Consider the following 18,374-nt stretch of genomic DNA (forward strand, 5'->3'; position numbering starts at 1 on the left):
ACCATAGTGTTCCCTTTCTTGAAACCAAGGCCTCTAATTAGAGCCTAAAATTGAGGGGCAGAAATAACAAATTGTATAAATGAGTGAATTAGAGTGATGATGAGATGGTCCTATTTTATCTCACCTTTATTCCCAAACCAGAGTATTGGACCCATTAGAGAAATACTATGAGATAATGGCATCTATGTTCAATGGGTATACAGCCCTTAATGGGTGTTCTATGTCTATCTATATAACTGGTGGTTGTTTTCTTAATCCAATTTATAATCCTCCTCCTTTTAAAAAAATACTCTCAATTTACAACTCAGTGGATTTCACATCACCCAATTTATGATGAGCAACTCTCATCATATTGTAAATTGATGCAGTATTCATAATTCAATATTACAGACACTCCAATCCTCAAAGAATGTTTTTAAGTAAATTCCTAAGCATAGAATTTATAGCAAAGCTATGTTTTCAAATTTATTTTCACATAGTTATAAATAATGCTAAAATGAACATGGGAATGCAGATAATCTCTTCAAGTTACTAATTTCATTCCATTTTTACTATTTACCAACAAATAAGATTTCTTGTATAACATGGTGATTGTAATATTAAATTTAAAAGGATACTCCACACTGTTTTCCACAGTGCCTGTATCAATTTACAATACACCAACACTGTATAAAGGTTCTCTTTTCTCTCATCCTTCCAGCATTCTTTAAAAAAACAAAACAAAACAAACAAGCAGCCATGCACAGGAGTGAGGTTCATTATGGTTTTGATTTATATTTCCACAATGACTAGGAAAAGTGGAATTACAATGTGAGTTCATTTTTATACATATACATTTTGAAATTCCTGTATTGATATTTTATAATATTCATTTTCAGTGACTTTTTTGAGATCCTACATATGCATGATTTCAAACTTTTAATTCAGGAATTTAAGCCATTTACATTCAATATTATTTGTGATAAGTAGTGATTAAGTCTTCTCATTTTTCTTTAAAATGTCTTCTGTTTATTATCAATATCCTTTATTCTTTTTCTAATGTGTTTTATACTTTCACATATTTTCATGATGAAAATTATCTTTCTTTGTTTCTGACTGTAGGACATGCATAATCATCTGTAAGACTGGTCATATGGTGAAGAATTGCTTCCATTTTTGCTTTCCTTAGAAAGTCCATTTCTTCTTAATTTATAGAAGACATTGTCGCTGCTTAAAGTACTCTTTGTAGGCAATTATTTTCTTTTGGAATCTGGAATATATCATTTCATTTCCTCCTGGTCTATAAGATTTCTGTTGAAAAAAATCTGTTGTTAATCCAGTGAGGATTTCCTCAAAATTACATGGTGCTTTTGTCTTGCAAAATGTAAAATTTTCTCTTTGGGATCAGCTTTTGAGAGCTTGACTAAAATGTGTTGCATTGAAGATTTTTTTCCATTCATGTCAATTTGGTATCCTATAGGCCTTCTCTACTTGAATGTCTACATTGTTCTTTAGATTGGGGAAATTTTCTACAATTATGCCATTGATTAGTTTGTCTAAGTCTCTACTCCTCACTTTTCCTTCAGTCGTCCCCACAATTTGAATATTTGTTGTTTGTTTTAATAGTGTCCTCAAAGTATCAGAGGTTGTCTTCATTTGGTATCAGGTATTTATTTCATCAGTCTTCTTTTCTTTAGAATCTGTCACTAAAGCATTATCATGTTCCTTTGGGAACATCATATTTCCTTGCTTTTTTATACTTCCTGTGTCTCTATGTTGATATTTGCATATTCACTAGATTGGTTGCTTCTTTCACTATTAACAAGTAATTTTGTGGTAAAAGACCTTCCTGAAGATTTGTCTTCAGCTGTCAGTTTGATAGACTACTTTGGCTTTATTTCTGATTGGATGTTGTAGTATAGTCTCCCTATATCTCCTTCCAAGACAATTGATAAAAGTAGTAGCAGAGGCATCGGCTGCTCCTTTCAGACCGAGCAGTGCTTTGTGGGCCTCTGTAGCAGCTACTTGAGTAAAGACTGGAATCACAGGGATGCTGGTTCTCAGTCTACTGTGGCTGGAGTTGTAGAATGACTAGCCTGGCACCTTGAAAGAATGACTGCATTGATTGAGGTATAGTCATGGTCACAGTAGTGCCAGTCCAAAATGTGGCTAGGGCATGTGAGTCACTGCAGAGCCCCAGGTTCCTGTGCAGTATCTTCATACCCACTTACCTTTTGTCCCCAGCAGACCATTACTATATCCATATTAATTGTGTAGTTTTAAGGGAGGAATGGGGTGAACAGTCTTGCCACCATCTACACTGCAATCCTAAATCATACATGAAGTCCACATTCCTCCAAGATCAATGTAGCACAGGATAGAGTTGAGACCCTGTTTTCTGTGGCTACCTACTATTGAAGTGGGCTTCCAGCCTGAGACTGCTGTCACCAAGCACGGATGAGACTGGTTTGGATATACATCCAATTTACTGGGTCCATGGATCTCCACTTGAGACTGGGGAAGGTACAGGGCCTCTGTTCACAGGAATTGACCTGGGAATATTGACCATTAGTATCTTCTCTGTGATAGTTTTTTTATCAAATTCAAGATGTAGTCCCGTGCTCACTCTGTTGTGCTACTCCTCAGTTGCTGTAGTCTGGCTCCTTGCTGTCTTCTCACAGTTGGAGGATAGGTAATGAAGGCAGTGTATTGGCCACTCAGGCTGACACTAAGATAAGTTACACCTGAGTTGAAACTGCAAAGCCCTGCATTCTCTTGTGAGAGCATAGGGGTTATACAGATTGAAACATTCATCCATCAAACCAAAGTGTAAGCCTTTGAAGCTGGAGAAGATTTTGAGGCTGGGTGTGTGCATGATGGTCTGAGGGTAGAGGTCTTTGGGCTTTTTCTGGTGCTGAATCTCATTGCAGTAGTCCCAGCTCTGAGTTTCAAGGACAAGTCCTAAACTCACTTTCCTGCCCTGTTCTCCAGTGTCTGAGGTCTTGCTCTTATGGCTGCTGGAGGTTGGGGGACAGTTGCAGGCAGTTCCTTGTATGCCCAGGCTGTTCTGTGCTCGATCACCCCTGCATTTCATGGATACCAGGTCCTGCACAGTCTTGGCGATATGTGCCTTGGTAGTAAGATGATGGGGGTGATACAAGCCAACACAACAACTCTGTCCAATCAGGGTTGAAATCTCCAGCTGATGTAGGGTCAGATTTAGAGGCTGTATCTATGAGCACTGATGTGGGGATAAAAGCCACTATATTATATCTGGTGTTAGGTCTCACGGGTCCAACTCTGAGCTTCAAGGCAAAGTCCTTAATTCACTTCCTTGCGCTTTTCCTCAGAAGCTGGAATCTTGCTCCAGTGTCCAGCAGAGGTTGGGGGAGGGATGATGGAAGTGGTCCCTTGGTCAGTAAGGCTGATATTAAAATGGGTTTCACTCTGGACTCACGGTCATTGGGCCCTTTACTGTCTCAGTGTATATGCCAGTCTTCCATGAAGGTGCTAGTAATACAGGCTGAAACAAATCTGTCCTACCAGGGTGCAGGTCTATGCATGATGCCAGCACTGAGCTTAAAGGAAAAGCCCTAAATCCACTTTCCTACTCTATTCCCCAGAGACTAGAATCTTGCTGTATTGTCTGCAGAAGTTGGGTGAGGGGTGATGAAGGTAGTCCCTTAGCCAAAGTTTCAGTCTGCCCTGCCTAGGAGCACAGGCTGTGGGACTATGCCTGACTCTAGTTTTCACTATACAGACATGGTACTAAGTCTAAGATCTGGGTTATATTTCCTCCTCTTCTCCTGAGCTGGAGGCACCTATTTCTCTCCATGCTACTTGGAGCTGGGGGAAGGGTGACACAGCAACTCTTTTCCTTTTGCCTTCTTCAATGTGTCTTATTAGACTAAAACCAAGCACTGTGGTTTCTCACCTGACTTCCTTAGCTCTTGTGAAAGTGGCCTGATGAGAGAAGAGTTGTTTCAGCTGGTGTCTCTATGGGGGGATCACAAGAACATGTTACTCAGTCACAATCCTGCTTCATTTCTTCCTGGGCATTTCAAATTGTTTTATTTTTAAGAACACATATGTATAATATAGCTCTTATATACCCACCTTTGTTTTTGGCTGATAATTTTAATTAAATATATGAAGTTTCCACACTTCCTATTTGAATGAATCTTTCCTTTTAGTAGATTCTGCAAGAAGGCGAATGAATACAAAATCCCTTGTATTCCTAGACATTCACAAAAAATTTGAAAGCTTTAGCACTTAACAGAAAACTTGACTCTGTGTCAAATCCTTGGTTTGTACTTTCTTTTGTTTTGAAAATGTCATTTCACTATTGTCTTCATTTACGTGTGGTTTGTGAGAATTTTGATAGCAATTGTTTTTTCTTTGAAATTTGTTTCATTTATTTTCCAGAGACCTCTGCATTGTTTCCTTATATTTAATCCCAAATAATTTTAAAAGAATATTTCTCAGACTTTATCCTTACAGCTAAATTTTATTCACTTCCCTGTACTCAGCTTCTTTTTTTTCCACAATGAGAGAGAAATCATCATCTTTAATATGAGTTCTATTCCATTGTTTTGATTTTTTTCTTTATTTTATTAGACTTTTTTTTACTTATTTCAATGCTTTTTATTAAATTCCCATTTAAATCTATTATCCTTTGAGTACCTTGTAATTTAATTGTACTAGATTATATAATTTTATCTTTAAATTTCCATTTTTTTAGTACAATCAACTCTTACTTTATCCTTGTATTATGTATTCTCTTATCTGTAGTTAGATTTTGTGTTTCTGATTCAAGATTCTCTTTAATCTCCTGATGCTTGCATGAGGACTTCTATTTGGTGAGCGGGGTGGAGTACAGTTTTTTCAGGTTCATCTGTTTCTATTTTTGGATGCATAAGTTGTTATCAGCTGAAATTCTTTGCTTTGGAATTTCCATTTTTATTAAAGCTTTTTTTTATTTATTTGAAAGTCATAGAGAAAGTTACACAGCGAGAGGAGAGGCAAAGAGAGAGAGAGAGAGAGAGAGAGAGAGAGAGAGAGGTCTTCCATTCGCTGGTTTACTCCCCGATTGGCCCCAATGGCCAGAGTTGTGCAGATCCGAAGCCAGGATCCAGGAGCTTCCTCTTGGTTTCCCATGTGGGTACAGGGGCCCAAGTGCTTGGGCCATCTTACACTGCTTTCCCAGGCCACAGCAGAGAGCTGGATTGGAAATGGAGCTGCTGGGGCTAGAAACAGTGCCCATATGGGATGCCGACACTGCAGGCAGCAGCTTTACCCGCTATGCCACAGTGCCGGCCCCTCCATTTTCTTATTGTATTTTTACTGTATGATTTTTTTCTGTTTTTAATTCATTAATAAACAATTTTGGACTGTCTTCTTTTGAATTTGTTATGTCAGTTGACATATTTTGTTTCCCTTAATTTCCTTAGTTTTCTGCCTGACTCTGAATTTATCTACTCTCCTTTCACTATCACATCTTCAAAGTAAAGAACCTCTCTCTACATATCTGAGTCTTCCCCTGGGGCAATGTTTCTCTGAAGCTTCTAGTGATTTCACTTCATTTTGAACCTCTTCCCTTTAACCAGTACTGTAACCACGAAATACTAGTCTATGTTGAGAATTTTGTCATTAAATATTAAACTTTCTCTTTGGTAAAGGTGTTAATTTTGTCTAAGCTTTGCCTAAATCCTCTGTGTCATTTTACAGTTTTTCATGGAATTCCATAAATCTCCTTTCAACATTTCTACACTCACTCATTTGCAGTGACTAGAAATGAAAACTCTGTAGTAATTTGTTTATTCTGTCTACAGGGGATTTGTTGTATATGTTATTGTCTGTCTTAATAATTCCAAAGACATGCATAGTATGTAGTTTCATTTCTTCTCTTTGATGATGTTATTATTTTTTATTGTGTTTTCTTCTGTGGGGAGAATGTGAAGGGATAATCAATATCACATGACTAACATTAAACTCTAGAACTATTATATACCACACCTGAAGATTTTCTATTGTTTCAAAAAAACCTATGTTCAAAATCAAACTCTCTATGTGTATATTAAACCTGCTTCTCATACCATATTCACTATACCCATAAATTGTTCTTTACTATTCAGATTTTTCAGACCATGAAAATATGGAGATTATTCTTTTCTCTAAAAAACTACTCCATAAAATCAAAACTACAAAATATATCTTAAATCCAACCATTTTTTCCAAATCCACTGTATTACCCCAAAACAATCTACCATCATTTTAAAAATATATTTTATTTTTTCTACAATCATTTCTTATCAGACTGTCAACAATATGTTATAGCTCCCAGTTTCAAATCAGACCCCTTTCAAAAACTGACACAGAACAATTCCAAAATAGCTCACTTTATAAGATTTATTAGATCATGTCATAACTTAGAATAAAATTTAAATTCCCTGCCATGCTTGATACATGATCCATTCTCTGTAAATCTTTCTTAATTTTTTTTACCATCCTCTCCCTATTCTTCCTCATGCATTCCATGAATAGTGTCTTCCTTTGCTACTGGGTGTACTCTCTAAAAGATATTTACTCAAGATGTGTATTTGGATCACTCAATTACCATATTCAAGTCTTTGTTCAATGCCACCTCCTCAGGTAAGCATTCCATAACTACTAAAATGCATCTCTATTAGTTCTGCTCCTGTACTCTGCTTTATTTTTTCTTGATCACTTAACAGTGCTAAATTCTATTTCCATTTATTTATTTATCTATGTATTTACTTCCTCACGGTCTTTTCCACCACTCTATAGTCCATATGATGACAGGGATTTTGTCTGTTTTGTTCACATCATATCCCCATCACCTAGAATGAGATCAAGCAAAATTACTAACTTTTATAATTTTGCTTGGATAAATGAAACCTGCTGTGTAACTTCTTCAGCTCTACTTGACCCAGTAACAAATAATTTTTAGCTATTTAGCAGTGTTAGAATTAGACAGTTAGCCAGTGTTTGAGTCCAACATGATGTCAGAGAATGAAATTTGTCTTCTATGCAAAACTAACTAACCTTCAAAAGTTTTAATGTGAACCTTGGCTTCATTAGTTACAAAGTTCTATGCAGAATTATATGGAAACTGTAGTCATGTGAAAAGAAAATAATCTATCAACCATGTCCTTACTTCAAAGAAAAAGTCTCAAATCAAAATATAAGCTCCCAGTTCATGAACATAAGAAAGAAAACCAGGGTGGACACAACACAAGCAGAAGGAAAGAAACAAGAAACATAAGGAGGCCGGCGCCACGGCTCAATAGGCTAATCCACCTAGCGGCGCCAGCACACCAGGTTCTAGTCCCGGTTGGGGCGCCGGATTCTTTCCCGGTTGCCCCTCTTCCAGGGCAGCTCTCTGCTGTGGCCCGGGAAGGCAGTGGAGGATGCCCCAAGTGCTTGGGCCCTGCACCCCATGGGAGACCAGGAAAAGCACCTGGATCCTGCCATTGGATCAGCGCGCTGAGCAGGCCGCAGCGTGCCGGCAGTGGCAGCCATTGGAGGGTGAACCAACGGCAAAAGGAAGACCTTTCTCTCTGTCTCTCTCTCTCTCACTGTCCACTCTGCATGTCAAAAAAAAAAAAAAAAGGAAGAAAGAAACATAAGGAGCAGAAATCAGAGAAACATAAAAGTAACAAAAATATAGGAAAAAAATAAGAAATAGCATGTTTGCTGCAAAGAAAAGTAAGACTGATAAACTTCTAAGACTGATAATGACAAATAGATGATATAAATTACTAATACGAAGAATGAAACAGGGAAATCAATCTAGGCTATGCAGACCAAAAAATATAATAAAAGAATACTATTAACATCTCCACCCATGTATTTGGTAATTTGGATGAAAAGAAGGAAAAAATCCTCAAAAAAAACCCACAAGACTATCATAATTCACTTAATCTAAAACACACAATTTGAATAGTCTTCTATCAGAATAATTAAGTTTGTGGCTTAAAAACTGTCTTTACTTACAAAACCTAAATAAACCAATTACCAGGGCAGAAATTGAATCAGTAATAAAGACTCCCAACAAAGGAAATCCTAGGACAAGATGGCTCCACTGCTGAATTCTACCAAATTTTTAAAGAACTCATCCCAATTCTTCTTAAACTATTCAAAACAATTGAAAGAGAGGAAATCTTCCCAAACTCCTTCTATGAGTCCAGCATTGTCTTAATTCCAAAACCAGAAAAAAAGATACAACAAAGGAAGACAGTATCCCTGATGAACATAGATGCAAAAATCCTCAACAAGATACTATCTAATTAAATCCTACAGCACAAAAGGATCATTCACCTATACCAACTGGGATTTATCCCTGGGATGCTGTTATGATTCAACATATGAAAATCAATAAACATGATATATCATATTAACAAATTGACGAATGAAAACAAGATGATTATCTCTATAGATGCAAAAAAGCATTTGATTAAATACATCTTTTCATGATAAAATCTTTAAGTAAATTGAGTATAGAAGGAAAATAAAACAATAAAGGCAATATATAACAAAACTACAGCCAGCATCATATGAATGGGGAAAAGCTGGAAGCATTTCCACTAATGTCTGGAACCAGACAGGGATGTCCACTTCCACTGTGGCTATTCAGTATAGGTCTGGAAGTTTTAGTCAGAGCTATTAGGCAAGAAAAAGAAATCAAAAGGATACAAATTACAATGGAGGAAATCAGATTATCCTTGTCTTCAGATGACATGATCCTATATATAGGGGAACCAAAAACTCCACTTAGAGATTATTGGAACTCATAATAGAGTTTGGCAAAGTTGTAGGTTATAAAATTAGCAAAAATCAACAGCATCACAAAGAATGCCGTAGTTAAAAAAGAACTTGTAAGATGAGTACCATTCACAATGGCTACAAGATATTTTACATACCTTGGAATGTGAAAGACCTCTACAGTAAAAATTACAAAACATTAAAGAAAGAAATAGAAGATACAAAAAATGGAAAGATACTCCATGTTCATGAATTGGAAGACTTAATCATCAAAATGTCCATACTACCCAAAACAATTTACAGATTGAATCAAAATACCAAAGACATTCTTCTCAGATCTATAAAATACTATGCTAAGATTCATATGGAAAAACAAGAGACCCCAAATAGCTAAAGCAATCTTAAACAACAAGAACAAAGCTAGAGGCATCACAATACCAGATTTCAAGACATACTACAAGGCAGTTACAATCAAAACACTCTGGTACTGGCACAAAAATAGACATGTAGATCAATGGAGCAGAATAGAAACCCCAGAAAATTAATCTTTTTCTGCATGCAGAAATATGAAACAAGACCCCTACCTTACACCTTATACAAAAAGCAACTCAAAATGGATCAAGGATCTAAATCTGTGACCTGATATCATCAAATTACTAGAGAAAAACATTGGGGAAACTCTGCAAGACATTGGCATGGGCAAAGACTTCTTGGACATGATCCCAGAAGCACAGGCAATCAAAGCAAAAATGGACAAATGGGAATCCATCAAGCTAAGAAGCTTCCGCACAGTAAATATTCAATGAAGTGAAGAGGCAGCCAACAGAGTGGAAGAAAATATTTGTAAACTGTACATCTGATAAAGGATTAATATACAGAATCTATAAAGAACTCAAGAAACTCAACAACAACAAAGCAAACAACACTGTTAGGAAATGGGCAAAGGTCATGAATGGGCATTTTTCAAAAGATGAAAAATGAATGGCTAACAGATACATGAAAAAATGTTCATTATCACTAACCATCAGGGTAATTCAAATAAAAACTACAATGGCTATCATCCAAAAATCAAAAAATAATAAATGCTACTGCGGATGTAGAGAAAAATGTACCCTACTACATGGTTGATGGGAATGTAAAGTGATGCAACCATTTTGGAAAAGAATGGGTACATTCCTCAGAAATCTAAAAATAGATCTACCATATGATCCAGCCATTCCTTTCCTGGAATTTACCCAAAAGGAAATGAAATCAGAATATGAAAAAGTTAGCTATACCCCCCATGTTTATCACAGCTTAATTCACCATAGCTAAGATATAGAATAACCCAGATGTACTTCAACTGATGCCTGGATAAAGAAAATATGATATATATATATATATATATACACACACACACACACAGTGAAATACTACTGAGCCATAAAAAAAGAATGAAATCCTGTCTTTTGCAGTAAAATGGGTGCAACTGGAGACCATTATGCTTAGTGAAATAAATACAAAAATAAAAAACAACAAAAAAGCAATGTGTAAGAATGAAACTGAGGCCGGCGCCGTGGCTCAATAGGCTAATCCTCCACCTAGCGGCGCCGGCACACCGGGTTCTAGTCCCGGTTGGGGCGCCGGATTCTGTCCCGGTTGCCCCTCTTCCAGGCCAGCTCTCTGCTATGGCCAGGGAGTGCAGTGGAGGATGGCCCAGGTGCTTGGGCCCTGCACCCCATGGGAGACCAGGAAAAGCACCTGGCTCCTGGCTCCTGCCAGGATCAGCGCGGTGCGCCGGCTGCAGCGGCGGCCATTGGAGGGTGAACCAACGGCAAAGGAAGACCTTTCTCTCTCTGTCTCTCTCTCACTGTCCACTCTGCCTGTCAAAAAAAAAAAAAAAAAAAGATTTAAAAAAAAAAAAAATTACTAGAGAAAAACATTGGGGAAACTCTGCAAGACATTGGCATGGGCAAAGACTTCTTGGACATGATCCCAGAAGCACAGGCAATCAAAGCAAAAATGGACAAATGGGAATCCATCAAGCTAAGAAGCTTCCGCACAGTAAATATTCAATGAAGTGAAGAGGCAGCCAACAGAGTGGAAGAAAATATTTGTAAACTGTACATCTGATAAAGGATTAATATACAGAATCTATAAAGAACTCAAGAAACTCAACAACAACAAAGCAAACAACACTGTTAGGAAATGGGCAAAGGTCATGAATGGGCATTTTTCAAAAGATGAAAAATGAATGGCTAACAGATACATGAAAAAATGTTCATTATCACTAACCATCAGGGTAATTCAAATAAAAACTACAATGGCTATCATCCAAAAATCAAAAAATAATAAATGCTACTGCGGATGTAGAGAAAAATGTACCCTACTACATGGTTGATGGGAATGTAAAGTGATGCAACCATTTTGGAAAAGAATGGGTACATTCCTCAGAAATCTAAAAATAGATCTACCATATGATCCAGCCATTCCTTTCCTGGAATTTACCCAAAAGGAAATGAAATCAGAATATGAAAAAGTTAGCTATACCCCCCATGTTTATCACAGCTTAATTCACCATAGCTAAGATATAGAATAACCCAGATGTACTTCAACTGATGCCTGGATAAAGAAAATATGATATATATATATATATATATATATACACACACACACACACACAGTGAAATACTACTGAGCCATAAAAAAAGAATGAAATCCTGTCTTTTGCAGTAAAATGGGTGCAACTGGAGACCATTATGCTTAGTGAAATAAATACAAAAATAAAAAACAACAAAAAAGCAATGTGTAAGAATGAAACTGAGGCCGGCGCCACGGCTCACTAGGCTAATCCTCCGCCTTGCGGCACCGGCACACCAGGTTCTAGTCCTGGTCGAGGCGCCGGATTCTGTCCCGGTTGCCCCTCTTCCAGGCCAGCTCTCTGCTGTGGCCAGGGAGTGCAGTGGAGGATGGCCCAAGTGCTTGGGCCCTGCACCCCATGGGAGACCAGGATAAGTACCTGGCTCCTGAGGGGTTGGCACTGTGGCATAGTAGGCTAAGCCTTTGCCATTGGTGCTGGTTCCAATTTTAGTATATGTGCTGCCAAAGCAAGCACAGTGCTCGTTCCTATCCCTGCTGCTCCCCTTCCCATACAGCTCCTTGCTTGTGGCCTGGGATAGCAATGGAAGATGACCCAAGTGCTTGGGCCTCTGTACCTATGTGGTGAACCTGAAGGAAGCTCTTGGCCCCTGGCTTCAGATTGGCCCAGCTCCAGCCTTTGTGGACATTTAGGGAGTGAACCAGAGCACGAAAGACTTTTTTCTCTGTCTCTTCCTCTCTTTTTCTGTAACTTTACCTCTCAAAGAAATAAATAAAATCTTTAAAAAAATGAATGAAACTGAAATAAAAAAGAACTGTCTTTAAAAAGTCCCCAGATTTAGATGGTTTCACTCGAGAACTCTACAAAATGCTTAAAGACAAATGAATGCTCATCACACTCTATCTCTACAAGAAAGAAAAAGCATAGAGAGTGACACTGCCATCACTTTATAAGCCAGTATTAATATGATATCAAATTTGGGTAAATACAGCACAAGTAAAATATTGTTGATAGCCCTTGTCTATACTCTTGAGCAACAGTGTTTTTTCTATTTACCACTTGTTGAATTCTGTATTTTCCAGAGGGCTAAGCTTGTGATTATAAAGTAAATTGAAAATATGTCACTGTAAAAGTAAAAGAAAAATAAGTAAGGAAGGAGGAGGATGGAGGAAGTATCAGTATGTTGTTAAAACTATATATAAAATCCATAAAATTTGTTCTCTTTATATAAATAAAAATTAAATTTTAAAAAGCCCAAAAAAAAGAAAACTAGAGGTCTACAGGACTCATGAATATGCATGGAAAATTCTCAACAAAATATTATCAAATAGAATTTTATATTTGTATATTTGCATAATGGTATAATTGTTAATTTGCAACATGACCCATTTTTACTTATTCCAGTGTATATTTCAAAATTGATCTATATAGTCTACCATATTAATAAGGAAGAAAATCACATGATCATATAAATTGATACAGAAAATATTGTATCAGGGTGGGCATCTGGTGTAGTGTTTAAGTTGCCAGTTGGGATATCAGCATTCCATGTTGGAATGCCTGGGTTTGAGTCTTTGCTCCATTCTCTACTTGACCTTCCTGCTAATGCATACTCTGGGAGACAGGAGGTAATGCTTCAATTACTTGAGTCAGTACTACCCACATAGAAGACCCAGACTGAGTTCCAGGCTCCTGACTTCCACCTGGTCTGACCTGACTGTTGCAGGCCTTTGAGGAATGAACCAGCATATGGGAAATCTCTCTCTGTATCTATCTCTTTCTACTTCTCTTCCCCCACCCCACCCTTTCAAATGCATACATAAAAAGAAAGAGTTGTGAGGGCAGGCATCATGATGCAGTGAGTTGTCATTGCTTGGGACACCTGCTTTCCGTATCAGAGTACTGGTTCATGTTGGATCCATCTTCCTGCAAAGGCACCCTGAAAAGCTGCAGATGATGGGCCTAGGATTTGGGTGGGAGATTCACATAGAGTTCTGGGCTTCTGGCTTCAGCCAGGTCTAGCCCTGGCTGTTGCAAGCTGTTAGGGGGGTGAACCAGTGGATGGAAAATGTCTCTCTACCTTTCAATTAGACAGAAATAAACTTAAAAAGAAAAATCAAAAAGAGTTGTAAGAAAATGCAACACTCATTCTGATTTAAAAAAAAAAAAACTAACAGAAAACTAGAAATACAAGAGAACTCCTTCAACTTGATAAAGGGCATCTACAAAATAATTACATCTAACACACTGATTTCACTTAGCATGAGAGATAATCAGAACAATTAGTGGAAGAGTTAAGAATGTGTAGCCTAGAACTCTAATTCTAGAAAAGTGAAAATTTTTTACGAGGAAGAGACTACTGGGAAACTATTCAATCTGATTCATTTTCATGGGCTGTCCTGAGGGATATAATTTAATAGTTTCAAAATTAATATAGAACAGCAAAATAATCTTCAGTGTTACTTTCCAGTTCTCTAGAAGTGGTACCCAAGATTAACTTCTTTTTTTTGTTTTTTTTGTTTTTGTTTTTTTTGGCAGGCAGAGCTAGACAGTGAGAGAGAGAGAGACAGAGAGAAAGGTCTTCCTTCTGTTGGTTCACCCCCCAAATGGCCGCTGTGGCTGACACACTGCACCAATCTGAAGCCAGGAGCCAGGTGCTTCCTCCTGGTCTCCCATGCAGGTGCAGAGCCCAAGCACTTGGGCCATCCTCCACTGCCTTCCCGGGCCACAGCAGAGAGCTGGACTAGAAGAGGACCACTAGAATCTGGCACCCCAACTGGGACTAGAACCCGGGTTGCCGGCGCTGCAGGCGGATTAGCCAAGTGAGCCGCGGCGCCGGCCAAGATTAACTTCTATAGTATCTACAGATTATAAGAGAGTCAATGCTCCTGCTATTATACAGTTAGCAAAGCTAAAATAAAATTAATGTTTAGTATCTGAAATATTGGAGAACCTCATGTAAAAATGTATGTGAACTTAAAACAAGTCTCCAAACTGCAGAGAAACTGTATTTACAAATATTGTAAATATCTACTTTCCAACAAGAAGAACATGATAGTTTATCTGTACTAAAGTTTATAATATCACTACTGAAATTTATTTCATGGATAAAAGCCAGAATCTATTTTCCCCAAAGTTCTAACCCTGATGAAAAATCAACTTACAGAGAAATAATGATCATGTTGGTAAAGTTTCTCATTCTGTTGGCTGTTGGCAGATTGCTCTAAACAGTAGACTATGATACAGAACAATAACCTTTCACTGTGCACTAAACATGTGACTCAAAAATTGTCATGTACTAGAAATTCCCAGTGAGCCCAAAAGAAGTCAGTGGGAAACTTAATGAGCAGCAAATTCCCTAAATGGGTGTGTGTCTATTATGAAGTGCAAAATACCAATACAATGAACATAATATTGCGCCTGTTCTCCGTCTCCAGTCCATGATATTTGGCATAGGAAAATCTTACTGGGAAGACAAACATACTTTCAGAAGGGAGACTTTGAAAGATTTCTGTCATGGAATCTGGATAGTTTTCTAAGTAGGAAACAGAAGTTTGTGTGTTCTCAACTTGAAGTAGGCAGGTATACAGGCTAAAATTGACTAGGTTTGTGAGCTGGAAGACCACAGCTTCGCCACACCCCTGTGTGACCTCACACCCTACCTGATACCTTCACCACGCCCCTGTGTAACCTCACACCCTACCTGATACCCTCACCACACCCCCGTGTGACATCATGCTCTACCTGACCATACCTGAGCACTCACCTGCCCACAAGCCACTCCCTTGTGAAAAATATATAAAAGGCAAGGAGTGTCCCAAAAGGCTCGCTGCCTCTGCTTTGCTGCCGGTGATAAGCAGTGGACAGCAGCTCAAAGCACTTGCTGCATGTGGCTTTTGGCCTGCTCTCTGCTTGGTATGGACGCTATCCTAGTTCCCAGACTTTCCCCTCGCTCTAAACTGAACTAGAAATGTGCCAGGGGATTTCAGCTCAATCTTACCAAGGAGGCAGGTACCAATGCCAGTGCACTTGGTAAAGTGATAAGTATAAATACACAACCGATCAAAAAGATAGGGTAAGTGTCGAAGAGCTTTCACAAATAAGACCAGTGTAAGCAAACAATGAAGGATAGAATTAAAAGGGAGAGAATGATCCTGCTGGGGAAGCAGGACACACAGCAGACTCATAGAATGGCAAATGCCCAAAACAGCACTCCTGCCTCAGAATCAACCCTTGGGACATTCGGATCTGGCTAAAAGGTCCATGAGAGTCTCACAGGCATGGGAAGCCATGACACGGTGGTAAAAAACGATCTAAATGAAAGATCCTGGTGAACAAGACCCCAGCAGAAGGAACAGGCCATCAAGGAGGGAGGCACCTTTCTCTGAAGGGAGGAAGGAACCCCCACTGTGATATGGCCTTGACTAAACAAGTTCAGAGTTGGTGAACTCAAGGGGCTTCCATAGCCTAGACAGCTCATAGCAAGAGTCTTGGGTGATTGCTGATGTCATAAATAAGAGTGCCAATTGTTAAATCAACAACGGGAGTCACCGAGTACAGGCTCCCCACGTAGGATCTCTGTCCTTAATGTGTTTTACTATGAAACTTAAAAACAACACTACTAGTCGAACAACGCCCTATACCTTGTGCAGTTGTGTGAGTGCAGCCTGTTGAAATCCTTGCTTAGTGTATACTAAGTTAATCTTCTGTATATGAAGGTAATTGAAAATGAAACTCGATGAAGAGTGGGATGGGAGAGGGAGTGGGAGAGGGGAGGCCCTCGGGAGGGAGGGAGGTTGGGGGGGGCTACAACAATACAAAAGTTGCACTTTGTAAATTCACATTTATTAAATAAAAAAAATAAATAAAAAAAGCCCTCACTTTCCTATGCACCTTTCGCACTAAATAAAAGCCTAAAATGTACCATGCTGCCTTGTTTACCTGTGCCAGTATTTAGAATTCTTCTCTAAATATTAGGCAAGAACCCTCTCATGCTTATTAATATCGAGGATTTATTAATAAGCATATAGTGATATCGTATGGCACCCCAAATTCCGATAGCATATGTGGCACCCCAGATAGCACTTCTGGGGAACTCTAAAGGGCCACATTTTTGTATAAAATTTAGGGGGTCATTCTTGATTTCAAACTCACCTTTCTTTGGACACCTTAACTGATGCTGTTGGTGCCTTATTTTTTAATCCTGGTATTCACTTCAGCATGCTAAAGCTTGCTGGCTGCAAACACTTTGTCATTCTCTGCCTGAGGACTTTGTTTGGAGCAAGTTCTGTCTCTGTAGTGGGCAGGACAAAGTACTTAAGAGATTTAGTGCCCAAGAAGCAACTCTCATTCAGTGACAGGCAGGCCATAGGTCCCTGGGGAACTGAACTCCAATTGCCCACAGAAGTTACTACCTTTTTAATGCACTATTGATGGCTTCTGGCTTCCTGCCTTCCTTACCTACCTCCTGAAATGTTTCTTGGAATCAGTTTCCAAATAAAATACTTTTCACAAGTTCTACTTCTGTGTGAAAACAAACTAACACAGGTTTTAATGAGGAATTTTAAAAGAACATATCTCTAGACCATCAGGCCCAGAGTAAATTATACACATACTATTATGGATGAAATTATTTTTCAATAAACATGAATTATGGCTTTGAAGGAGAAAAGATCTCTTTTTTTCTTTTTTTTTTAACTTTTATTTAATGAATATAAATTTCCAAAGTACAGAATATGGATTACAATGGCTTGAGAGAATTATGTTTACTTTGGACAGCTGGAAATACAGAGTTCCTGTTTTACTAGATACAATACATATTTATCTAGAGGAACCCAGATATTTTAAAGCATCATTTGTAGGAACTGTCTTTCTTTTCCTTGCTTTTTCACTCCCTGAGTCATTATTGCACTTCATTTATCAGTATATATTCAGAAAAAGACAAGATCTTCACCAGCCTTTTCTTAAACCTTAGGGTAATCCTTGAATGCAGAAAGAGGGGATGAGCCAAGAATAAAGGAAAGAAAACAGATTTGTGTTAGAGAATTAGGGAAATGTTTCCAGTATTCAGAATTCGGTTTTTCTGGTCTAGTCCTTCCTCTCCACTCATCAACAATGCCAATCAGTCTTTTACATTTGGGTTGACACTTTGAGGATTAAAATGCCATGCGTGGTTTTTCCATGGTTATGCATTTTATTACCCTCAGAAACAAGTCTCCAGCATATTTTGACAGAAAGGCAGTCTGGGAAAAAATTGTGAAAGAGAATAAACCTGACCTCTTTTTTCAGTATCACTGACACTTCATTTTCCTCTCATTTCAGTACAGTCTTTCTTCCCTGACTTTGCCCTATTTGAGCTGATTCCCAGGAAGCATCTTGGCTTAAATTATAAAGTAGTTACAATAGTTCTCCCAAGAATGATTTCTCTCTAATTCTGGAATGGAAAACTTTATATTTCATTAAAGACTGCACATAAGTACACAGAGAAGTAATAATTGTAGGAGTGGGAAAATTTCCACTTAGAATGACTGGATCCACAATTACCTTTTTATCAACCATGCCTAGAATTTCTTTTAATCTTTTCTCAGTAGAATTTTTACTTTTATTGCTATGATCTGAATGGTTATGTCTCCTCAAAATTCATATATTGAAAACTTAACCCCCACTGTGATGGTATTAGGAAGTTGGGCCTTTAGGAGATGACTAGGTCAGGAGGGTAAAACCCTCATGAATGGGATTAGTACGCTTATAAAAGAGGCCCAAGGAATTTTGCTCACACTTTAATCATGTGAGGACATAAAAAGTACCCTCTATGGGGAAGCAGACCCCCATTGGCTGGTGTGTTGATAATTTTGAGACTGGAGTCATGCTTTTTGTCAGTACTTCAAGTTAAAAATGTAATTTTAAAAATCTGTCATAACAAATAAAAATTGAAATAAGTTATCGTCCACAATCCTTTAAATATATCTAATACTTTTGTCAGTTCAGTTAATGGGGAGATAACACGTTTATTGTAAGAATAAAACTGCATGAA

The sequence above is a fragment of the Oryctolagus cuniculus genome, chromosome X, assembly GCF_964237555.1.
Source record: "Oryctolagus cuniculus chromosome X, mOryCun1.1, whole genome shotgun sequence".
Taxonomy (NCBI): Eukaryota; Metazoa; Chordata; class Mammalia; order Lagomorpha; family Leporidae; genus Oryctolagus; species Oryctolagus cuniculus.